Below are 27,197 nucleotides of genomic sequence, written 5' to 3'. Positions count from 1 at the left end.
TCTCTCTAGTTCCATCCATGTTGTTGCAAATGGTAGGAGTTCCTTCTTTCTTTCTGCTACATAGTATTCCATTGTGTAAATGTACCACAGTTTTTTGATCCACTCATCTACAGATGGGCACTTAGGTTGTTTCCAGCACTTAGCTATTGTAAACAGTGCTGCTATGAACATAGGAGTGCATAAGTTCTTTTGAATTGGTGTTTCAAGATTCTTCGGGTATAATCCTAGTAGTGGAGTCGCTGGTTCAAAAGGCAGTTCCATTTTTAATCTTTTGAGGTAATTCCATACTGTTCTCCATAGTGGCTGCACCAGTCTGCATTCCCACCAACAGTGCAGTAGGGTTCCCGTTTCTCCACATCCTCGCCAGCACTTGTTGCTTGTTGATTTGTTGATGATGGCCATTCTGACTGGTGTAAGGTGGTATCTCATTGTGGTTTTTATTTGCATCTCCCTGATGGCTAATGATGTTGAGCATTTTTTCATGTGTCTATGGACCTTCTGTATGTCCTCTTCGGAGAAGTGTTTGTTCAGGTCCCTTGCCCATTTTTTAATTGGGTTGTTTGTTTTCTTGATGTTGAGTCGTATCAGCTCTTTATATATTTTGGAAATCAGTCCCCTGTCTGTGATGTCATTGGCAAATATGTTTTCCCATATGGTTGGTTTCCTTTTCATTTTGCTGATGTTTTCTTTTGCTGAGCAGAAACTCTTCAGTTTGATGTAATCCCATTTATTTATTTTTTCCTTTATTTCTCTTGCTTTAGGAGATGTATCCGTGAAGAGATTGTTACGTGAGATATCTGATATTTTCTTGCCTATGTTTTCCTCTAGGACTTTTATGGTGTCACGGCTTACATTTAAGTCTTTGATCCATCTTGAGTTTATTCTCGTGTGTGGTGTAAGTTGGTGGTCTAGTTTCATTTTTTTGCAGGTCCCTATCCAGTTCTCCCAGCACCATTTGTTAAAGAGGCTCTTCTCACTCCATTTTATGTTCCTTCCTCCTTTATCAAAGATTAGTTGACCATAGAGGCCTGGGTTTATTTCTGGACTCTCTATTCTGTTCCACTGATCTATATGTCTGTTCTTATGCCAGTACCAGACTGTTTTGATTACAGTGGCTTTGTAGTATTGTTTGATATCTGGTGTTGTGATTCCTCCTGCTGTGTTCTTCTGTCTCAAGATTGCTTTTGCTATTCGGGGTCTTTTTTGGTTCCATATGAATTTATGGAGTATTTGTTCTAGGTCTGTGAAATATGTCATTGGTATTTTAATAGGGATTGCATTGAATTTGTAAATTGCTTTGGGTAGTATGGCCATTTTGATGATGTTGATTCTTCCCATCCAAGAACATGGTATTTGCTTCCATTTATTTGTTTCTTCCTTAATTTCTTTCTTCAATGTTATGTAATTTTCAGAGTACAGGTCTTTTATCTCTTTGGTTAAGTTTACTCCTAGGTACTTTATTTTTCTTGTTGCTATAATAAATGGTATTTTCTTTTTTGTCTCTGTCTCTGCTATTTTATTGTTGGTGTACAGAAATGCCTTAGATTTCTGTATATTTATTTTGTACCCTGCGATTTTGCCAAATTCACTTATTATATTGAGTAGTCTTTTAGTGGAGTTTATAGGATTTTCTAGGTATACTATCATATCATCTGCATATAATGAAAGTTTCACTTCCTCTTTCCCAATTTAGATTCCTTTTATTTCTTTTTCTTGTCTGATTGCTGTGGCTAGGACTTCCAACACTATGTTGAAAAGGAGTGGAGAGAGTGGACAACCTTGTCTCGTTCCTGAGTTCAGGGGGAATGCTTTCAGTTTTTGTCCATTGAGTATGATGTTGGCCTCAGGCTTCTCATATATAGCCTTAATTATGTTAAGATATGCTCCCTTTATTCCCATTTTGCTGAGTGTTTTCATCATAAATGGGTGTTGAACTTTATCAAATGCTTTTTCTGCATCTATTGATATGATCATGTGATTTTTGTCTTTCATTCTGTTTAGGTGATGTATTATATTTATTGATTTGCGAATATTGAACCATCCTTGCATCCCTGGAATGAAGCCCACTTGATCATGATGTATGATCTTTTTGATGTGTTGCTGGATCCTGTTTGCCAATATTTTATTGAGGATTTTAGCATCGATGTTCATCAGTGATATTGGCCTGTAGTTTTCTTTCTTTGTTGTGTCTTGACCTGGTTTGGGGATTAGGATAATACTGGCTTCATAGAAAGAGTTTGGGATTTTCCCTTCTTCTTGGATTTTTTGGAACAGTTTGAGGAGGATAGGAGTTAGTTCTTCCCTGAATGTTTTGTAGAATTCGCCTGTGAAGCCATCCGGTCCAGGGCTTTTGTGTGCCGGGAGATTTTGGATTACTGTTTCAATTTCCTTCTTTGTTATTGGTCTGTTGAGACTTTCCACTTCTTCTTGATTCAGTTTTGGAAGGTTGTATGTTTCTAGAAATTTGTCCATTTCTTCTAGATTGTCAAATTTCTTGTCATACAGTTGTCTGAAGTAATTTCTAACTATCATTTGTATTTCTGAGGTATCAGTCGTGATTTCTCCTCTTTCATTTCTGATTTTGTTTATTTGTGTCTTCTCTCTTTTTTTCTTGATTAGACTGGCTAGAGGCTTGTCGATTTTGTTGATTTTTTCGAAGAACCAGCTCCTAGTTTCGTTGATCTTTTGGATTGTTTGTTTAGTCTCTATGTCATTTAGTTCTGCTCTGATCTTGATGATTTCATTCCTTCTTCTTGCCCTAGGCTTTGTTTGTTGTTGTTGTTCTAGTTCTTGTAGCATTGTGGTTAGGTTTTTTATTTGAGATTCTTCTAGCCTTTTCAGATATGCCTGTATTGCTATAAACTTCCCTCTCAGGACTGCTTTTGCTGTGTCCCACAGGTTTTGGGTTGTTGTGTGCTCATTATCATTAGTTTCTAGAAATTTCTTGATTGCTTCTTTGATGTCATTGTTAACCCATTCATTATTTAATAGCATGTTATTCAATCTCCATGAGTTTGGGTGTCTTTGATTTTTTCCTCTGAGGTTGATTTCTAGTTTCAAGGCATTGTGATCTGAAAAAATGCTTGATATGATTTCAATTTTCTTGAATTTGTTGAGGCTTGTTTTGTGACCTATCATGTGGTCTATCTTTGAAAATGTCCCATGTGCGCTTGAAAAGAATGTATATTTTGCTTCTTTGGGGTGAAAAGTTCTATATATATCAGTTAGATCCATGTGGTTTAGAGTGTTGTTCAATGCCTGTATATCCTTGGTGTTTCTTTGCTTTGATGATCTGTCTATTGTTGATAATGGAGTGTTGAAGTCCCCTACTATGAGTGTGTTGTTGTTGATATCCTTTTTGTGGTCTTCTAGTATTTGCTTTATGTATTTGGGTGCTCCTATGTTGGGTGCATATATGTTTATCAAAGTCATATCTTCTTGATGGATTGTTCCTTTAAGTATTATGAAATGTCCTTCTTTGTCTCTTTTTATTGTCCTTGCTTTGAAATCCATTTTGTCTGATATGAGAACTGCTACCCCGGCTTTTTTTCCGGTCCGTTTGCTTGGAATATTTTTTTATATCCCTTTACTTTCAGTCTGTGTAAATCTTTTGTTTTGAGGTGTGTTTCTTGTAGACAGCAAATATGTGGGTCCTGTTTTCTTATCCATTCCGTTACCCTATGTCTTTTAATTGGAGCATTTAATCCATTTACATTTAAGGTTATTATTGACGTGTATTTATTAATTTCCCTTTGTACCTCTGTTCCTCTCCTCTCTTGTTTTTTCCTTCTTTTTTCTTAGAACAGTCCCTTTAGCATCTCCTGCAATGCTGGTTTGGTGGAGATGTATTCTTTCAGTCTTCCTTTGTCTGAGAAACTCCTTATTTCACCTTCTATTTTGAATGAGAGCCTTGCTGGGTAGAGTATTCTTGGTTGTAGGCCTTTGTTTTTCATTGCTTGAAATATTTTTGACCATTCCCTTCTGGCTTGTAATGTTTCTGTTGAGAAATCAGTTGATAGCCTTATCGGAGCTCCCTTGTATGTTATTTGCTGCTTTTCTCTTGCTGCTTTTAGGATTCTCTCTTTGTCTTGGAATGTTGCCATTTTAACTATGATGTGCCTTGGAGTGGGTTTTTGGGGGTTCCTCTTGATTGGAACTCTCAGTGCTTCTTGGACTTGCATAGCTTTTCCTCTCATCAGGTTCGGAAAATTTTCTGTCACTATTTCTCCTATCAGATTTTCAATTCCATGTTCCTTTTCTTCTTCCTCTCGTATTCCGATGATCCTTAAATTATTTTTCCTAATGCTATCCTGTAATTCCCTTACATCTTGTTCATATTTTTTCAATCGTTTTTCATTTTGCTGTATTGTCTGGGAGTTTTTCTCTACATTATCTTCTAACTCACTAATCCAATCCTCTGCTTCGTTTAGTCTGCTTTTGACTGATTCTACTGTGTTTTTCAGTTCAGAGATTGTATTCTTAAGTTCTTCCTGGTTCTTGTTAACGATTTCTATGTCTTTTTTTATGCTGGTGTAGTTCTCTGCAAGTTCCCTGTAATTTTCTTGGAGCTGCTGGTAACTTCCTTGAAGGTTGTCATAGTTGATTTTAAGGATGTCGAGTATATTGAGCTTCTTTACCACCATTGTTTTGAATTCCATGTCTGACATTTGGGCTATGTCTATTTCGTCTATCTCTCTTTCTGAGGATTCCTCTTTTCTTTTCATTGAGGGATTATTTTTGCGTCTTACCATGTTGGATTCTTTTTGTTTTTATTTATTTATTTATTTATTTATTTATTGGGGGGGGGTAGTCTGCTTTGACTTCCCTCCTTTGTGGTGTAATATTCTTTATCGAAGGTCTGGGAGCTTCAGTGGTGCAGTCTCTTTGATATCCTGAGCCTGATGGTCTTGAGTTACCCTTTATGTCGTTTGTTTATGCTGTTCGATTATATTTCAGATGTTCTTTGATAGGATCTTCCTTCTGGCTACTTGGTTGAGAGTCACTCTATCTGCTTTGTCTTGAGTTCTTTTGTGGATATGTTGTTAAAGACATAAACACACAGCCCAGGCAGGAGACCCACACCCTCAGAATGTATCCCCCACTCTATCCTGCTACCGTTAGCCAACTAGCCCGTATTAATATAAATGTAAAGAGATTTGAGCTTTTATACTATAAGAAGAATAGATACGAGTTGTTTTTGGGGAGGAAAAATATAATTTTTGATAGAGGGGTTGATAGATTAATAATAGTTGAGACTGTGCAAGCCAGTTAGTAATATTTACATTGTATGTTAAGAAAAATAGAAGAAAAGGATAGAAAAATACCCCCAAAACCCCCCCCAAAAAAAAACCCCAGGAAAAGAATAAAGAAAGAAGGAAAGAAAAGAAATTATTAAGAAGAAAGAAAGAACAAGGGAGAAAAAATTTGGGAGAAAAAATTTGGAAAGAAAAAAAACGATGTTTTTACTCCGTTTTAGCCTTGGTGTGTTGCCTTCTTTTTCTGGGTCCGCAGCTGGTCTAGTGTGGCAGGTCAGAGGTTCTTGTTCTTTTGCCGGACTGGTGTGCGCACCCGGTTGCCGCTATGGTGCGCGCCCGCGGTTGCCGGCACAGCGCGCTACCTTGCTGCCCCCTGTAGCCAGTTGAGGTGCCCTTGCGCGCAAGCCCCTGCGCGCTCGGACGGCCCGAGAGTTTGCCCCGCGGTTGGAGCCCACTGCTGCCGGGCCGCGGTGGTTCCCCGTTCGTGCCAAGGTGTCTCTGTCCGCGCGGGCGGCCCAAGCGCTTTCCCCGGGATTGGCTCCTGCTTTCGCTGGGCCGCGGCGGTTCCCCGTTTGCGCCAAGGTGACCCTGCCCGCACAGGCGGCCCGAGAGCTCCCACTGACCCCGGGCTGAGGTGCTTTCGCGCTCGCGCGCTGCCCCGTGCCCTCAGTCCCGCTGAGCCGAGCTCCGGGAGTTGGTCTCTCGCCTCTTAGGGCAGGGCCAGGGACACTTGTGCTCAGTGGAATCGAGCGTCCGTGGGTCGCCGCCTCTCGCTGTTCCCGTGCTGCAGCCGCCCCGTTCCCTCACCCATCTGGGTGGGCACAAACAGAGCCTGCGCTAGTGGTCTGCTTTCCGGCCTAGGGCCCTGCGCCCACGGGAGCTGTCTAGGGGTGTCTGTGCACAGTCCTCTGCGTGTTCAGTGGGCCCTCCCTGTGCCCGTTGGGGCACTGATCTTATGTCCGTTGGGGAGTGTCCGAGGGACGCCTGGACTCACGGCCCCGCGCACCTGGGCCAGTGAATGAGAGCACTTCCCTATGTGCGCCCCCGCGACCCAATGGTAGGGTTGAGGAGTGGATGAGCGGGCCTCTGCGCCTGGGCTCCTCCAGAACGGCCTACCACCCCCAAACTTTCCTCCCGTCTCCACCGTCCACTAGAGAAAAATATAAAGGAGAATTATGTTCTCACTTGCCCGGCAGCACGCTGTCTCCTGTCCTTCAGCGCCAATGCCACTTGGTCGAGTCCCGTCTCTGCCAGCGGGCAGAGATCCGCTCTCCGCCTGACTCCTCTCTGGGGTAGCCTGTGGTCGCCAAAAATCCTTTGTGTGCTTCCCGCCACAGCTCGGGCAGCCGCCCCAGTCAGGAATCCCGTTTCGTCCCCTTTTTCTCTGCTATCCTCACTAAACAGGTTGTTCCCAGATGGATTTTCTCTAATCCAGCAGTGCCTTGGCTCAACTCCCGCCAATGTCCAGCTGCTCACTGAGATGTTCTGTCTGCAATTAGACCAAACTGCAGACGGGTCTCCGGAGCCTAAAACCGCAACCTCTCCTCACTCCTCCGCCATCTTACCTCCTTCGAGACAACTGATTTTATTGAAACTTTCTAACTAAAAATACAATGTCTGTGTGACCAGAAAAAAATATTTAATTTTTGTTTTCAATCTAATCCAACCATATGTTCTTATTTTACCAATATTCCAATCATCAAGCATGAACTAATTTTATTACTTTCAGCTGCAATTTGTTATAGATATTTCTGCTTAACAAATAGATTCATTTAGTCAAATAAAAAGGCACTTAACTTATCTTTAACTAATGCATTATCTCTGCTGAACAAGATTGAAATTGTGACCTTAACTTTAAGACTTGAAAATAATAGCTAAAAGGTAAATTATCACTTCTAATCCTTACACCAAAAACCCCAAACATTTTACTCTCCTAGATAAGGGGAAATAATGTATAAAAATAGCATCATTTCTTAAAAATTTATTAACTCATTCACCCATTTAACAAATTGTTGGTAAATATTTCCAAAAATGTACCAAATAGACATATAATTGATGCAGGCATTCTGAGATTCCTGGGAACCATTCACAACCCCCTGTGCGTTCTTGGCATCACACAAGAAAGAACTCAAAGTCAAGCCAGCATAGAGCTTAAAGTGAAAAAGAGTTTATTGGTGAAGCAGTGGGACAGAGAAAAGGCTAATTCACAGGCAGAGCAGCCTCTCCCCAGAGGGATATACTTGTTTTATTAAAGCTCATTTAATCTGTCAGGTAGGGCATTCAATAAGAGGGAGGAATATTTAGGATTTTCCAGGAAAAGAATGGAGATTTATTGGGAGAACCCCATGAGCCATGTTGTGTACTTATATGGGCTTACTGTTCTAATCATGGTGGTGTAGGGTGTGATGTTTAATATGTTAATGTATTACAATGAACATACAATGAAGCTAGGGGTTACCACAAGGTGAAATTAGTCACTATGTTGGATTGAGGTAGTCTTCTACCAATTCTAAGCCATAAATCTGTTTGGGACTGGCCTTATTATCTCTGTGATAGTCCTGGAAGCCTTTATTGGTTATAGCCATTTTACCACATAACCTATCTCATGATCACAAGCTGAGAAAAGTGTTCTGAAGGAAATGATGATGGTTCTGTAAGACATTGTTTAAAATCTTGATTAATTTTGGGAGGGAAAAACAGAAAAGCCATCTCTAAAAAGTCATGATTGTGCAGGATTTGCTGAGTTAACTTATCACCACAGCAATTTATTCCAATTACACATCCTTACACAAAACATATTTATAACTTTAAAGGAATTTCTAACATAAGTACCAGTACGGAAGAATTTAAAGGAATAAAAAATATCACATATCCCAGGGATATTTCAGCTGTAAGCTAAAAAGAAGCATCAGAATATAAATGGTAAACATCATGCTGTGGAATCAGAGTGACAATTAGTGTTCTGGCTCCTCTGATGATATCCTGAACCAATTACTTAATCTAGTAAACATAGTGATGCACCACCCAGGTCACCTTTCAGTGAAGGACTTGAGGCCTCATCTGTGGAGAGTGCCCTTGGCAGCAGCCTTCCCAAGATGGCCCATAGCTAAGAACTCATCAAGTCAAGAAAGAAAATGTAAGTAAAAAAGAAAGAAAAAGAACTTGTGAATGGGGACAACAGTGTGAGTGTTGTAACTGCAAGGGGTGGTGGGAAAGTGGGGGTGGGTGGAGGTGGAAGAGGGTATAAGAATGATAAATGGTAATGGGAAAAATACAATAAAAAATAAACTATTTTAAAAAATGAAGAAACAGTTTCTTGCTCCAAAGGAGAACTTTGAAGTAGAATTTTAGCCCCACAGCTCCAGGAAACTCATCAAAGAATGTCTTTAGAACTGCATTGCAGCTCAGTTTCTCTCTCTACTCACTTCTACTTGCTTCCTTTTTCTTCTATAGTTATTAGTCTCAAGAGCACATACCCCTTAGTAAACACTCTTAATTCTAAACACCATGTAAATGTCTGTTTCCTAGGAAATCCAATTTGTGATACATACTCTCTCTCTTTCCATTTTCTCATCTATAAATAGATTATTTCTCCCTGGATTGTTATAAAATTTCATTGAGAATATTCACAGAAGATATTTAACCTAGTGATTTACATATAGGAAATAATTCATAAATGTTATCTATGATAATGATGATTGGAAAAGAGAAATTGGGATGAATGAGTGTGGTTTGAAATCAGTTTCCAAATGATGTCATTATGTTTTATCACTTTCTTCCTCCCTCCAATTTTATTGTTTTAATGACGACCAAATTTCCTCCGTTAGCTTTGTGTGTTTGCCTCATTTGTTCTTACTACCAACGAATACCACCCACGTGGAAGGAGGAAGCCAGATGTAAACTGAATGACAAAATAAAAATTTTCTTTCTCCTGTCTTCAAGAAGGACATACATTGATTTTTAAGGCCTGGCCTGAGCCAAAGAACATTACTTATTACTCTCTAATATTTATCAAACTTCCAGGCCAAATCTACCTGGAATATTGACAGTGTTCAAAATTTTACTGAAAGTTAAAGTTTTTGTACATTTTGAAATGTTCATCTTCCAGGAAGAATTAATTCTTTACATAGTTTAAAAGAAAAATAAAACGTTTTCTCGGGCTTCTGGCCAAGATGGAGGCGTAGACAGACACGCTGTGTCTCCCTCCACTAATAAGAAGGAATACAACTACCTCAAAACTAGAAACAACCAGAAGTTCCAGAAAAATCAAACTGCATGGAAGTCCAGCAAACAAAGATATAAAGAAGAAATACTCATCCAGACAGGTAGGGGGGGCAGAGCCAGGGCAGAGAGGATGTGGTGTGGTGGCGGCAGCAGCAGTGGCGGCAGCAGCAGGCCAGCAGAAAGTGCAGTTACATGTTTTAAAAAGTCAGGAGGGACACCTGGGGAGCGTTCCGAGCTTGTCACTGGACCTCACAGTCCATGGTCCCAGCAACAGGGAAAATCAAGCTTCAATTGCTTCAGACTGTGTAGACCAGTGGGGATTGGGATGGAGGCAGAAAATGTCAGTCTCAGCAGAGTCCACTTGTTTAAAGGGCCCCCATGGTCCTAGAACATCTGCAGACCCACTCACTCTCGGCATAATGGCCAGGGCAGCAGCTAGAGGGGCACCAGTCCCGTGTGGAAGTGGTAGAGGTGCCTGGAAAAGGGGAGAGTGCTGGGCAGGTGGCATTGTTCCCTCTAGGACCCCTCCCCCACATACAGCGCCACAACGTGGTGAAAAAGGTTGCCCTGTACTGAAGAATCCCTAAGGCTCTGCCCTTTACAACATAGCAGAAGCAGCAGCTCTACCTGTGATGCAGAGGTAAAGAAACACAGAAGCCTGTCAGAATGAGTAGACAGAGAAGTATGGCTCAAAAGGGGAAATGGATCAAGGTTCCAGTGGGAGAACTCAGCGATGAGAAGTTAGCCAGCCTGACAGATGAGATAGACAACCTAACAGATGCAGAATTCAAAACACTGGTGATAAACATGCTCACAGGCTTGACAGATATGCTTGAGTATGGCAAACGCATAAGAGAAGTGAAGGCTATGCTAAGTGAAACAAAAGAAAATCCACACAAAACCAATGGTGAAAGGAAGGAAACCAGGGTTCAAATCAATGATTTGGGAACATAAGAAAGAAAAAAAAACAACCAGTGCATAATGAGGAAGCAAGAATTGGAAAAAATGAGGAAAACTTCCCATTCTTTGTGAAGGAGATTGACATACATGTCTGGGAACCACAGAGGGTCCCAGGCAAGCTGGACCCAGGGGGAACCACACCATGACACCACATGACTGAGATGCCAAAGGTGAAGGATAAAGACAGAGTCCTGGAGGCAGCAGGAGAGAGGTCGAGAGTTGCCTACAGGGGGTGCCTATAGGACTATCAGCTGATTTCTCAGAGGACACTTTGCAGGCAGGAAGGGACTGGCAAGCAGTATTCGATGTGGTGAAAGGCAACCTGCAACCAGGATTACTCTATCCAGAAGGCTATTATTTGGAATGGAAGGGCAGATGAAGTGCTATCCAGACAGGTAAAGCTAAAAGAGTTCATTATCATCAAGCCATTATTATATGAAATATCAAAGGGACTTCCTTAAATAAAAGGAGATCAAAACTATGAACACGAAAATGACAACAAACTCACAACTATCAACAACTGAATCTAAAAAATAAAAACAAAATCCAACTAAGCAAACCAGAATAGGAACACAATCCTAGGTATGAAGATCATTTGGAGGGCTATCAGCTGGGAGTGGGGAGGGGGAGAAATGGGGAAATGGTGCAGGGACTAAGAAGCATAATTGGTTGATACAAAATAGACAGGGGGAAGTTAAGAATAATATTGGAAAGGGTGAAGCCAAAGAACTTATAGGCATGGCTCGTGGACATGAACTAAGTGGGGTGGGGTTGCTGGAGGGAAGGTGGGTACTGGGCAGAGGGGAGCAAAGGGGAAAAAATTGGAACTACTGTAACAACATAATCAATAAAATATACTTAAAAAAACAAAACAAAACTGTTTCTCTTGTCCTTCTTTGAGAGTAGAAATTGATAAAGCGAATCAAGAGATAAATGAAGGGTAGTACATAGGTAAGGGCTGGACAAAAGGAGAAGAAAAGATAACTGAGAAGTTTAAAATTCCTGAAAATGCATGCCCTCTTCTTTATAGCACTCCTTGGTCCAGGTTACATCACAGTGTCATATATAAATATTTAGGCATAAATATGTTTTTCTTTGATGATGACATCAAAACAGATATTACTGTTAGATAGTACAGCAACACTTAAACTATCCAGAAAACACTTATCTGCCGATTTGTTGGCCATTTGGAAAACAGTCAGTAAAATAATGCAATAACATTGATATATCGTCGTCGTCGTCGGCAGCCGTCCGTCTCGAGAGACGATGGTGTAGCTTCTTAAGAGTCTATCTGCACCGCCGAGAATGGCTGTGCAGTCCAACTCGGGAGTGACACGGTATCTGTCTCCTCCCGTGTTGAATCGACATCTTGTGATGACGCTGGAGTGTCCTCTCCAGTGAAGCTGAAGCTACAGAGCCTGGGCAGGGTGATATGGAGGGTCTGCTGTTGCCCATGCAGCAGACCCCCCCTCTCTTCGCAGCTGAAGGGTCCAAGGGAAAGACGGAGTCAATACAGCTTGGCTTCAGGTGCGCCGCAGGAGTTGCCGGTGTTGACTACAACGTCAAACCGCCTTAGGGACTCCGGCTCCGGATTTTCTGTCGGGGTTTACTCCCTTAGCCTTTCCCCTGAAGAGGTATGCCACAAGGCAGTGGAGGTTTTTTGGAGTCAGAGTTTTCCTTCTCTGATGTGCCCTGACTGGAAGATCGAACCAGCGACACTTAGCTCGCAGGCCGACGCTCAATCCACTGAGCCAAACCAGCCAGGGGGACATTGATATATATATATATATATATATATAAAGTATTAATACATTTTTCCCTCTGCACCCCCATAAAGTGAGGAAAATAGAGGAAAAAGGCAGTATTATAGTGAACTTTAGGCCCTGGTAGCATGGCTCCATTGGTTGGCGCATCATCCTGTACACTAAAAAAGTTGCAGGTGGATCCGCAGTTGGAGCGCCTGCAGGAGGCAACTAATCAATGTTTCTCTCTCACATGATGTTTCTCTCTCTCTCTCCCTCTCTATGTAAAATCAGAATTTATAAAATGAGGATTTACTTTTTTAAAAAAAGAGAACTTCAGGACCATGAATTGACGCTCATCAAGCCAAGGACTCAGAGGAGACTTCTGTCCTGTAGAATGATGTACATACACCTCCTATCTTCCTATAGACATTGTCAAATTCAAGTAGGATAAAGACACAATGTGGAAATAGTAAGTCAAATTTGTCTTTCAAAAATAAAAACTTCTTCCTTATAAAGTATTTCTATCTTAGATTATGGTGTTTTTGCTTTCTACCTCAGTAAGTCATGTGATTTAGTTAGCCTGGCAGAATAGGGAAGCTTCAGATTTAAAGCAGTTATTATATTCACATGCTTATTTGAGCAATCAAACTTCCTCGGGTGGTTGTGTTTGACTCTTGGCCCAACTTTTAGTTTACCTAGTTAGGCAAGTGTACCCTTCCTCTTTAAAAAATTTATTTCATTTTGTTCTTAATTATAAAATATTAAACATAATTAAGATTTTGTAGAAAATAACTAAAATAGTTCCAATTCTACCATCTTCCTAAAACTCTTCCTATCATTTTAGTGTATTATTTCCTAGTAATCTTCTTCTCAGTGCATATTGTTGTCACTGTGTGACATTGTGTATTCTGATTTTGACATCTTATAATAGGCATTTACTAGTGTATGTGCTGAGATTTTTATGGCCATTTTTAGTGCTTGCAATTATTATTATTGTTCTAATTTTTGTTATTGGACAATTTGATTCCTTCCAATACTTATTTGGCAAATGTTTTTACAAATACAGCTTTTCATGCTTTGTATTATTCTTTTAGAATAAATGCCTAATAAGATATTTTTAAATAAAATTAAGAGCCTTTTAAACTTGACAGTGAATTATATGAGAAAAATTGTGTGTAAGGAAAGCTTTCTTAGAGTTACATTTCCTTCAGGTGAAAGCACAGTGATCAGACACTGCCCCATATGCACATGTGCTGCTTACCATCAGTCTACACACAAACTAGGCTCCTTTCTTTCATAGTTTTCCTCCAGAAGTCTCAGGAAGACATATTTCCCTCAATCTGATATTTTTCTTCCCTGTGATATGTGGTTTTTGACCATGGGTATAGACTTGACACTTAGTTTTCTTTAATGCCTCATAATTCACTGAAAACTTAGAAAAAACAAGTGAGTTACAACAGATATATTTTAAATTGTCACATTATATATGACTTCCTTAAAAGTCCAAAGACCCAATCCCTTCTACAGCATTTCTCAAAGGTATTTAGTTTATTACCCAGCTCATGGCTTGCTTTATTGTGATAGAGATTAGGCAATCACATTTGGTCACCATTTCCATTCATAGTGAGGAAGAACTTGGACATCACTTCCTCCTGCTACAATTCAAGACCTGTCTCTCCCAGGTTTAGAGAGTAAACTCTTCATCCTTTATTCCAAGATAGTCCTACCTTCCAAACCCCCTGTTATATAGAAGATTGGCAATGGACTCCAGGATAGTTGTCAGAAGATGATAAGCACCTCCTTCAGCCTCAAGTATATTGTTCCAAGAAGAAATAAAAATAATCAAGTACAATCTCAAGAAACTCAAAATCTAGATGACTAGATATGAATTAACTCTACCTATGGGGATTAAGAGTGCAATCCATATTGTACTGCAAGTTTTGTTCTGCTTCTGTTTGTTTTTTTCCAGGAACTGGGGGGTGAGGAGTGGGGAGGGAGTGTGGAAGGTATAACTCTCTATCTTCTGCCAGGATCTCCATGTGACTGCTCAAGTAAAAGCACACAAAACACTTACAAAGCAGCTAATATATATTACTAAGTAGAATTTCATTTCTTAAGGAAAATCTTCATTATTGTTTAAATGTTAGATGCACTTAATTTAATGGTCACTCAGAAGCTTGCTCAAAGAAAAACCGATTGGCTACAACATTAAAAACTTTCTCATAGAGAGAAGAAACTGTTTGCAATTTTATTTTGAAAGTTTCATTTTATATTTTTGACTGTTATCCCTGACAATATTTAAAAAATAGTAACAACAAAAACATTAAAAAAGATATCCTGCTATACTGAGGCTCCTTCGGAGAGCTATGGAAGAAATTTGAAGTTTCAAAATAAATGGATGTCTGGGAACACTTACTAGAGGTGATGAAAGCTGCATAATTTGAATAAATAATGTTGAAATTTTAATATATTAAGGTGTTTTTGATGTTATTTTCATTCATTTGAAAACCACAGGTTAAACACAATTCATAGATTTTTGGGGGTGTAGTCTGTGGTTGTCATTGAAAAATTTAAGGCAGATAGAGATTATATCTCACAAAAAACTTGCTGCAAAGTTACAAGTATAACACATCTCAGACCAAAGTTTGTCACATTTATTTTTATCATACAAACTTTCATTTAAGAAAATTAATAAGCAAGTACAAAAATAATAATACACCTTGTTTTTTATACCAGATGAAGTAAGCTTTTTTGTCATCTTAGTTCTTCTGGACACTACCTTACATAAAAGGTTCATTCAAGGCAAAGTAGCCAGTGCTCTAGAAGGAGGATTCTGTTATAGTTAACACGAAGCGTCTTCCACATTTATAGCTAAATAAATTGGTTGAGAATAGTTTGGAAGCCATCCTTAAAGATTCATGCTATCTGCACAACAGAATTGTTTGTCCCTTTTATGTCGTAGTAGGGAAAATCTCTGAGATATTTCAGTCATCCGCATATGTAGGATACCAATCATTTCATAAATGAAAATCTGTTTCTAACATTTGTTATACTAATTAGCAAAGCCTTGGATTTGGCTGAGATATAGATTATAAAGAATAATTTTTTAGCCAGCTTTGGATTGAATAGAATGCTGAATAACTATTTTTGAAGTGTGATTGTTTTATGATGAATCTTAAAGTCAAGGGGAGTAAATTCTCCAACTTCGTTCTTTCATCAAAATTGTTTTAGCTCTTCCAGGTTTACTGCTAGCAATGGGGAGTGGCTACAAATATAGATTATCATTAGCAGAGAGGTTTGAATGCACAGACATAGTAAATCAATTGCTTGCAGACTCATATCAAAACCCTTTCAGTGAGTGGTAAGTGACAATTAAGCTGCATCTGGTGACAGGCTATAAAGCCATCCACATTGCCTCTCCCCAATCTGTGTAAAAATTGTCTTTCACAAAACCAGTCCCCGGTACCAAAAAGGTTGGTGACCGCTGCTCTATGACACTGAGAAAATTTACTTCCATTCCCAGATTGCTGAGATATTTTTAAAATATATTTTTGTTTTTATCAATCACTCTTTTAACCTCTAATGAAATGATGACACACTTTTCCATGTTTATTTTTAAATGATAAGCCAATCTTGCATTTCTAGAAAAATCCTTAATTGGACTGTAGTATTAATAAAGTGTATTTTTTAATTCATTTTAAGATTTTGTTTAAGTTTCTTATATCTATATTGATGAAAGATATTTCTTCTCTAGTTACTTAAAATGCTTTTGTCTTGTTTTGATACCAGGTTAATTCTGGTCTCAAAAATAAAGTTGGAAAGTATTCCATCCTCTGCAGTTTGCTGCAATAGTTTGTTTAGAATTTTATTTTTTTTCTTCCTCAGATAATTATGTTATGGCATTTGCCAAAGGTGAATCCTTGATATTATTTTCCACGTCTCAGTTAAAATCACACATTTTTTTTTACCATTATATATTCAGAGGCTAAAAGAATGTTGGATGCATAGTAGCAGCCCAGGAAATATTTATGGATTGTATAAAATATTAAAAAAACAAAATAAGCAATAAAATAAAATTTAGTCTTATTATATTCTTTGCTATTGACTGAGGAAATATTATCTTTTTAATATTTATTCAAAATTCTGTTACCATTAATTATTTTCTAAAGATTACACCAGAAGCCTTATTTTATTTTTGTATTCACTTTTTACTTGTTTTATATCAGGCACAGTTTTAAGCATTTAGTGGCAAACTTGTTTATTCAGAGTAATTAGCAGCTTCCATATGTAGACATACATGTAAAATAATTATCTTTTCTGCCTTTGACAATAACATTATTAGCTTAATTATTGTATTTATAGTTTACTAAAAGGAACATAATACTTTTAAATCTTAAATATTTTATTGCATATGCCAAAGAGCAAGTGGTTTTCAAAGTGTTTTATTAGCTCCATGTTTGTAGTTCAACAACAACCAATGCTTTTGTTCAACTCTATTACTCAGTATAAATTTGTAATTTCAACTTAGTATTTACTAATTATATATAACACCACCTTGATATCTAATTGTTTTTAAATAATTTCAGTTTCTAAATTACTTCAAAACCTAAATAAAACTCAAATGCTATTACAGCTGAAACCACTTAATAGAGACTTGTTAATAGAGACAATTTAATAAAATTAGGTCCTTTTAGTGAACATATTTTATCTTGGCCACTTGATATAATCCTAAATAATAGCTAATAAGTATGGCCTGATAACAGGGACATTTTCTCTATTAATCATATGCTTGAACTGTTGAAATTTTTCTGCTTCAGATTTAATAAGTCATAGATTTGAGAGATTTTATTATAAATTCTGATTTGTGATTTACAGAGAAGAAAATAAGCACTCATAATGCAACAATGTCATTATAACTTAAGTATGCAAAGCCTGCTAAATAATATATAGTTGTTATACCTTTTCCCAAGAGATTAAATATAGATCCTTCTTGTAATATGTCATTGCTATTTTTGTTTTAGTTCTATTAACTAGCAGAATGAAAATATCATGAATTCTCATTAGTATATCATATGCATGAAATACTTTGTAAACTGGTTATCAATTTTAAGATACATCAGACAAAAGACTAAAGGGTTATTGAGCAGCTGAAAATTTTAAGAAGTTATGAACATTGAAAAACAATTTGTCTTATTAGATTTAGTATTTTTTTCTATACAGCTTTTCACTGTAATTTAGTCAAACATCAAGCAATTTCTCTAAATACTGTGATACTTTACTCAAGTGTACTCTATATGCTCATGTAAAAAGAATAAAGAAACTATTTCATTCTCGTCAAAAACATTTGTTTACTATCATAACAGCCTATTAATTTCCTTGTTCCAAAAGTTCCTAAATCTTTAAAATAATTTGTAATCCACTACCTTACCAGAACTTTCCATTTCATTCATTCCTTCAATGTTTATTAATTACCAACTACATGTCAAATATTATTCTGTGCTTCAGTGACATAAATATGAATTGTGCCAGATTGCCATAGTCGACCTGACACTATTGTGACTGTTCTAATATACATTGACCATGTGTATATATTAAATGTTGACAAGAATGTAGAGAAACTGAATTTCTTACACTACCATTTGGAATTTAAAATGTTAAAGTCACTCTGAAAAGCATTTTTACAGTTTCTTAAAAATATAAACTTGGTACTTACAATAATATCTAGCCATTCCAATCATAGTTATTTACCCAATTGAAAAGAAAGCTTATGTTCTTACAAAAATATTTACTTAAATATTTATAGAAATTTTATTTTAATAAACATTACTCAACAGTGAATGGCTAGGCAAATTGTGGTATATTCATGTGACAAGATACTATTCAGCAATACGGAGGAGTGAACTATTGATATATGCAACAGCATGGATAATATCAAAATAATTTTGATGAATAAAACAGCAAGACCAAAAAAGTAATAGCTATGATTCAATTTATATAAAATTCCAGAAAATGCAAACAAATCTGTAGTGAGAGAAAACAGATCAACAAATGCCCATATAGATAGAGGTAGGTAAGAAGTTAAGGAAGGGATGTATTTATTACAAAGGAGCATGAGTAGTTTTGGAATGACAGATATATTCATTATCTTAAATTTTTGGATGGTTTTATGGGTATAAACATGCCAAAATTCATTAAATTGTATACTTCATAGCTCCACAAAATGGAGAAAAATATCTATTGACTAAAAAAACTATACTTGTCTCCCAATTTAACCTTTACTAATAGAGAAACATTGCTTTCAAATAACTTAGAATCTAGTAGGAGTCAGAACTGTAAACAGTTATATAATACTAAATTGTATAAACAATATCTTGCAACAATAGTGTGAACAATATGAAACTATGCAACTAGGTTCTAAAAATAATAAATGATCAATAGGGAGAAATACAGCTCAGCATAGCTGACACAGAGGGGAAGAGGAGAATACAGAAAAATATAAGACCAAACAAATTAACATAAAATCAATCATGAGCAGCTTTTTTGTACCAGGAAAGACTATATGTTAAGAAGTTAAGTAGGGTGCTTAGAAAAGAGCAAAATAAAGGTATATACTAAAACACACACGGAGAGATTAACTGTAGTTTAGAAACTGTTGGCTGTGACACAAAATCCAGCTCAAATTGTCTTAAGTAGATAAGTAAATACATACAAATAAACATACATACATTTACTGGCTCACACAATTCAAAATGAAGTGTTCAGCTAAATGCTGTCCTCTATCAAGGGTTTCTCTCCATTATTTTGTTCTTGTCTTTTTTCAGGCTGACTTCTTTCTCTGTCTCCATTTAGTATTAATGATCTAACAGCAGTTCCCATTCTATAAATTCCAAGGTATAAAATCAGTGGGAAAAAGCCTATGCTTCCTTACCAACAGTTCTATCAAACATTTATTTGACTTTCAATAGCTTTGATTGGGTCAAAGTCATAAACTAATTATTTAGGTCAAAAGAATACAACATTCGGAGTGTCTGATACACAAACAATTCGTATACCCCAATTCTGCTACCATAAAATTGGGTGAAGAAGTGGTAACACAAAGAGAGATTTGAATAATATGAAAAAAATGATGTAAATGGCAAATAAAAAGGGATAAATAAAAACTTGTTATAAGGAAAAAATGTGTAATGAGTGCACAGATAAAGATATTCATGGTTTCAGAGGTGATTAACTGAGATTTCCTTTTCCTGGTGTTTTCTGGGAGGATAACAAATATTATTTCAAAAAATATTTATTGAGTGCCCACTGAGATGTAACCTTTTTTACTAGACTATAACTATATTAAATCAAACAAGATGTGGTTCTTACCCACAGTAAATTTACAGCTTAGTGCAGGAGATAAGCAAATTTTAAATACTACAAGAAAAATTTGCAAGGACACATGGAAGCCCAAGGAAGGATTTCAAAATCATATTGTGAGTTGCAATGATATTGCTTCAAAGAAATTTGGAAAGGCAGCAGTTAACTAAATGAAACAATGTTACAAGAGTGGCGTTAGTTAATAAGAATATTACATTATAGAAAGACCCTTCTGGCAACCAAACGGAAGATAGATCGGACAGGTCCGGAGTGTCAACAGAGAGACCCTCTAAAAGTTTCTGGCAGCAATTAAGGTGAATGAGAATAAGAGCCAGAAATGGATATGGAACCTTTCAGAAAATATTAAGGTAAAAGAAGGTATGTTCTAAAGGAAAATCAAGGCTTTCCTGGTTTTTGGTTAGATAAAATTGTGAAGTGAATAAAAAAGGGCAATGAAAGCTTTTATGTTGATTTTGTTTTATGTCTTGGAAAAAAAAGTGTTACTATTTACTAAAAATAAATAAATAACTGCATTATTATTATTCTGCATTTATCACTGAAAATCTGGAAACTCATCAATGATGACAAGTTTCAGTTATTTCCTTAAAAATAAATTATCTTCCTGTTTTTGTGTCCAGGATCTTAGGATTCGCCTTTTTCTAAAGATACGTACTTGTTTTCATTTGGAAAAATCTCACCTATGTAAAGTTCCTGTTTAGGGGTTGAGTTCCTGCCATTATATATCCATTGACTGGAGTCCTATTTCTAAAAGATGCCAGATCATGGTTCAAAAAAATGTGTAAAAAGGAATTGTTTTTCACTTTTATAATTAGAATTTCTTTGAACCGTTTGTGTAAGTAGCCAAATAAAGAATGTTATGAGAAGAATCTAAATTGCAAAGACCTAAAATGCTAATGGAGATCAAACTTTCAATAAATTTAAATTCATAAGTTGGTTGGAAAAAGGTTCTCCTTTCTCCATGTCATTGTCAGCACTTGTTAGTTGATTTATTGATGATGGCCATTTTGATAGGTATGAGGTGATATCTCATTGTGGTTTTAATTTGCATTTTTCTGATGATTAGTGACATAGAACATCTTTTCACATGTCTATTGGCCATCTGTATATCCTCTTTGTAGAAGTGCTTATTCAAGTCCTTTGTCTAATTTTTAATTGGATCTTTTAGAATTGAGTTATAAATTCTTTATGAATTTTGGATATTAACACCTTATCAGATGTATCAGCAAATATGTTTTCCCACTCAGTGGGTTGTCTTTTGATTTTGTTGATGGTTTTCTTTGCTGTGCATAAACTTTAGTTTAATGTAGTCCCATTTGTTTTGTTTTTTTTCTTTTGTTTCCCTTGCCTGAGGAGATATATCAGAAAAAAAATTATTGCTACAAGCAATGTTTGATGTTTTTTTGCCTACGTTTTCTTCTTGAATTAAAAAAAAAACAAGTATGATACATTAACACAATGAAATACTAATTGGCTATTAAAAAGGCAAAAATTTTATCATTTGTAACAGCATGTATGGACATGGAGAACATTATGCTAAGTGAAATAAGCCAGTTAGAGAAAGATAAATACCATATGATTTTATTCCTATGTGAAATCTAATGAACAGACTGAACTAACTAGCAAAATGGAGACAAAGTCAGAGAGCAGACTATGTATCACTCATGGAGATGCACAGCAGTGTGGGATCCTAGGACGGTTGGGGAAGAAAGGAAATGATAAAAGGTGTAAGGGGGATAAATAGTAATGGAAAAAATACAATAAAAAAGACTAGCAAAGGCACCCCCCCCCAAAAAAAAATGTTAGTTGGGAGAGTTTGAGACATGTTAACAAGATTGTGGAACAGGTTTCAGGGGCTTTTTAATAATGTAGGAAATCTAGACATCCATATAAATAATGTGATAGAAATTTTGGAAAAGGAAGTTACTGAAAATTTATAAGGGATTTAAGATAATTCAAGGAACAAAATTTTTCCTCAGTCTAAATAAAGGTAGAAAGGAAATAGATGATATTGCAGAGGAATTTTGAGATGGAATAAAGAGAAATAGCAGTGACTCACTTTGAGAGTTTTCAATCTTATTAGTTAAGTAGGAGTCAAGGTCATCCAGCAGCATGTTGTTCTACTGAAATGTGTTGAAAAGCCAAGAATACAAACCTGAACCCCTTATTACATTAATGGGGATAAGGTTTTGCGTTCTAGTTAACAAAACTCCTTGTGCCAATCTGCCTTAACAGCAATCTATCAAAAAAATTGTTGTGTTCTGGTTGACTGCTAGATCAATATGAGCTGAAAAGATGCATGGCAGCTAATACAACATGGAGCACAGTAACACAAGTCAGGAGTCCAGATAAAGAGGGTAATCATCCCACTGAACTCAGCATTGTCCAGGCCACACGGGAAGTTATGTTCTGTGCCAGGCTCTGCAATTTATTCAAAGTTCTTTTTTTCTTACAGTCACAGTAATATGCTCTTTGTAATGTGTTTGGAAAATACATAAAAATACAAAAAGATAATAATCTTGCATAGTTCTACCAACCTTAGATAATGACTAATAACAATGCAGAAAAAATTTTAGTCCTTTGTTTTAATGCACACAATAATGCAGAAGCATAGCAAATCTAAAGTTTATTCTAAACTGAATTACTAATCAATACTAAGCATTAAATTATCCAGATGATTCTGAAATCATTTTTTTTATTGCAGTTGGTTCTTTTTTAGTCATATTAGATGGATATTTCCTTTACAAAGTCCAAAATTACGTACTCCGAGGCATTTGTCCCCAAATAGTCAGTGTATCTCAGGAAAATCCAGGCTTACATCTCAGAAAGCAAAAAAGTTACTACAGTTTTTAAGTGAGAAAATTTCCCCTTTTAATAGTCAAAGTTTGAAAAAAAAATTAGAGTTCAGTTTCATCCAGGATATTGACTGGTATGCAGCTATGTGTACCTATTTATATAAAGATATTATATTTATATAGTTTTATAACTACAGTATTATGCTTTATTCATTTTTAAAGATTTTAATAATAAAAATACCATTATACAAATGAATTGAATGTATATGTACAACTTCAAAGCAACAATTTTTAAAATTAATGTATGATAACTGCAAACCAGTTGGAAATAAAACATTGCCAATTATTTTGAAGCCCCTTTAATGCCTTGCACTAATCATATTTTCCTTTGTCATCCAAAGATAACCACTGCCTTGACTAATTCTGTGTGCTCAATTTTTTGTTAACTCTTGGTACAATAAGTGGATGCTATATTCTGCATACGTTTACTAGGATAAATTTTATTGTGTTTTTTTAAGTGTTCAATAACATTTCTATATTTGTTTTTCTCATAGTAACAGATTTTCAAAAAATCGTGGACATCAACTAAGGGGGGTGGGATTGCTGGAGGGAAGGTGGGTCCTTGGCAGAGGGGAGCAAAGAGCAAAAAAATTGAAACTACTGTAACAACATAATCAATAAAATATACTTTAAATAATTGACTATTATAGTTAACAGTATCTTCTATACTACTTCTATGTCTCTATTTTTGTTCTATTTTTTTTTTCTTCTGGACATTTTCTTCTGATTTATATTCCAGTTTCAATCTGCTGTTGAATTCCTAATTCAATTATATTTTTTGGTCCTGAAATATCTATACTTTTACATGTTTCCTTTCATGTAGTTTCAATTTCTTTGGAAAATCTTCAAATTGTTTTTCGTTATTGAATATCTTAAACTTCATTTTTACAAAATTTATATCTGATAATTTCAAATAACAGCAGTTGCCGTGGGTCTATGTATATTGGCTATTGTTGCACCTGAGTCTCATTTATTTGTCTTATCTCATTGTGTTCCCGGTTATACTTTATATTTAGTATTATTGTCTTCAGGACACTGGTTTTGAAAAAATACAAAAATAATGCTAGACCTAGGATAATATTATCCTATTTGAGAGAGAATTTTTTCATTTAATTGTCACAGGCTCCTACGGATTATGGCAATGCCCTATTATTTGAATTCAATTTCAAAGATTTAGATGATTCAAATTTGTGCTGCAGTCCCTATGGAGATAGGACTATTCAAGTGCACCATTATTTCTATTGTATATTTCTTTGGAGTCCTTGGCAAGTACCAGTATTCAGATTGTATCCTCCTAGTTTCAGAGGTTAACAAAAGTACTATGCAGCCTCTTAGTCTCTCAATTACCAGTTACAACATCAGCAGCTGCCTCTAGCTGAGAAGTAGCATTAAACATCACATTTACCTCTTCAAAGTTTCATTTTATTTCAGATATCGGCTTTTAGAAAGGCTATTTTAAGACACATATGTTTTAATCAGAATGACAGAGTGAAAATTATGTAGTGAGTTATGACTGGAAGCCTTCTTAATTTTAAGTATCACTTCTAGTTCCTCATTAAATTATTTATCAAATTTGCTTAGTTAAAATTAATAATTTTATTACATTTTACCTTTACTCTTTTACATTTTTATTAAGATTAAAATGTTTATTCTGTACTCTATGCCTAATAATTTTAATATTTGATGTCTTTGTGGGTCACCTATTGTTATTTATGATAACTATTGCTCATGTTGGCTTATTAACTTTTGGGTTTAGTGTTTTATTATAAACTCACATTTCTTTGAAAATTATCCAGGGTAATTCTATTATATTTGTGTTTAACTTGTGTTACAGAAAAATATTTTTATTTGATCAAGCACTTTTCATTTTTTAATAACAATATGATTTTTAAATGCTTATTTAAATACTTGTCTACAGACTTAATTTTATTAGGACAAAATTCTTTACTCGAGACTGCTGAGCCAAAGTGGTGATATTACATTTTAATATGCATCACCACATTTATTCTGTAAAGGTGCACTGCAATTTACATTACAGCAATACTTAAACTCCATATTTTAAGATGTCTATTTGCAAAATTAATTATTCTGAAAAAAATAAATTGGATGATGCTCCAGAGCTGATGCTTAAGCTCCATTTTTAAAAAAATGAGTTTATGTACTAGTATATATTTTCACCTGCTAACTTTGTCAAACATAAATCCATAAATAAACATGCAAGCATAAGGCAGATTTCTTTGTGTATTTATTAATCCAATTGTGTATTTATTAAACAATACATTCTGAGTGACTTATATATGTTAGGCAATGAGGAGTTCAAATACAAATTATGATGAAACATATAGTCTGGTGGAGGAGACTTTTAATAAACAAGTTAAAGACGAAATATGTAAAATGCAAAAAAAAAAAAAAAAAAAAAACAGTGCTAGATGCTAGGTAAGGGACTTCTATTTCCTTATCTAGAAGGTAGGGAAATCTCTTGTATCATTATCTCTTTGTATTTGCAAAAGAAAAACAGTGACTAAGTCAAGCAAAACTCAGTAGATCAGAAAAGAAATGATGATTCCTCTCAGGATACCAAAAAAAAATTTTTTTTTTCAGCAGAGTTATCATGTAAGCAGACATATTTTAATAAATGAAACTGCCTTACAACCCAGAGATTTCACTTCTGGAAAATTGTCTGAAGAAACCCCAAACACTAACTTGAAAGAATATATGCACCTCTGTGTTCACTGCAGCATTATTTACAATAGTCAAGATATGGAAGCAATGCAAATACCCATTTATAGATGAGTTGATAAAAAGCTGTGGTAAATATATACAATGGAATATTACTCAGCCTCAAAAAAAGAATGAGATCTTACCATTTGCAAGCATGTATGGACCTAGAGGGAATTATGTTCAGTAAAATAAGCCAGTCAGAGAAAGAAAAATACCCTGTGATTTCACTTATATGTGAAATCTGTAAAACAAAATAAACAAACAAAATTGAAACAGACTCATAGACTCAGAGAGTGAACAGGTGGTTTCCAGAGGGTAGGAGAATGGGGGACTGGATGTTATAAAGCACAAACTAGTAGTTACAAAATAATCATGGGGATATAAGTAAAACCTAGGTAATAGAGTTAGTAATATTGCAATAACTATGTATGGTGCTAGTTGGGGTACTAGAAATATTGAAGGGAGTACTATGTAAAGTATATGATTTTCTATTATTAAGCTGTACACCTGAACAAAATAAAATTGAAAGAAAAAATGATATACTCTACATGGATATGGATATGAATCAAAAGCACCTTCATACACTGAAAGCAATTTGGTGCTATATTCTAAAAACCCCCCCTTTGACACAATAAATTTCTTTTTAAGAATCTAATTGTCAGAATGTGTGGCAAAGATTTATATATGTAGAATAATGCTTGTCACAGAATTATTAATATGAGCCAAATTTTGGAAACCATGTAGCACTGAAGGAAATTTTTTTTTATTAACTTACAGTATGGTCACATACTAGAATATTATATAGTCTTATATAGTCTTATTAAACAATGCTTTTAAAAAATATTTAATGACATGTAAAGAAAAAATAAATTATATTTTGGACAAAAGTTTACTCTACATTTTTGGCAAATGATGGCTTGCAGACCAGGAGTGGAAGCAGGGATTCAAAGTGGGACATTCTAAGGGTCGGCAAGAGTAGGTCACAGTTGTTTATATAGAAAAAGACATTCAGGTGATGATTATTACAGTCCCTTTATTAACTCAAAAAATGTCTCAATGGCACAGTAACCCTACTTTTGCTCACTCCTGTATTGCAGTACTCTAATGGAGAGATAGTCATGGCTTGGAATAAAGAGCTTGTAGTGAGCTTGAGAAAATGTATATATACACAAGATACACTACTTTAGAGGTATACTCAACAGAACTCTATGACAAAATGAATAAGGCAGTGAGGAAAAAGAGTCAAGGATGACTCAGTTTTCTGGCTTGAGCAACTGAACACACAATGGTTAAAATTAATAATGTAGAAATAGAAAGACAGACACCTAGAATCCTGTATTCCATGCAGTTGCATTGTTTGCATCTGCCTAATGCAATGTACTCTAAGCTTCCCTGCACAGGAATTTTCCTTTATAGATTCTTTCACCCCATTGCCTAGCACGATGACTAGCATAGAAAACGCACCATATAAGCATTTGCTGAGTGAATGGATGTATGCATAATTAAAGAAAATAAAGATTATCCTTTTCTCTTCAGACTGGACAACTAAAAATAATGACTCATAATTACAGGCAGAGAGATTTCACTTCTATGTAAATATTTCCAGATAATTAGAACTCCACAAATGAAAGAGTCTGATTTCAGAACAGTTTGTTCTCTGATGACTGAAATATTTAAGCAGAGTTTTTTTTTAAAACAAGACAGGTGTCTAATTTTGAAATAGATTGGATATTAACTCAGGCAGAAAATATTAATTCTTCTAACTCTTCTTCTTAATTTCTTTTTAAGTTCAGAATACTTTTCATTGTCCATACTTCTGAATAATGACTTTTATTTCCTGTTAATTGAATTAGTGAACTTATGTTAAAGAAATGTCTTCAAACACCAGAAAGAAAATTAAAAGAACTGCTTCCTCTGTTCATAAACATACTATCTAGGTGCTACACTTTCCAGTGTTCAACCAGAGTGCCAAGAAGTCTGACCCAACTGATCATGACCAAATAGAAAGCGTAAGACATACACTTGCTTCTCCTAATTATATTCTGTTCACCTGCCTTTCCAAG

Source organism: Furipterus horrens, unplaced genomic scaffold, assembly GCF_987537825.1.
Source record: "Furipterus horrens unplaced genomic scaffold, mFurHor1.1.pri manual_scaffold_1, whole genome shotgun sequence".
In the NCBI taxonomy this organism is placed as follows: Eukaryota; Metazoa; Chordata; class Mammalia; order Chiroptera; family Furipteridae; genus Furipterus; species Furipterus horrens.
Note: the sequence above shows the minus strand (reverse complement) of the source record.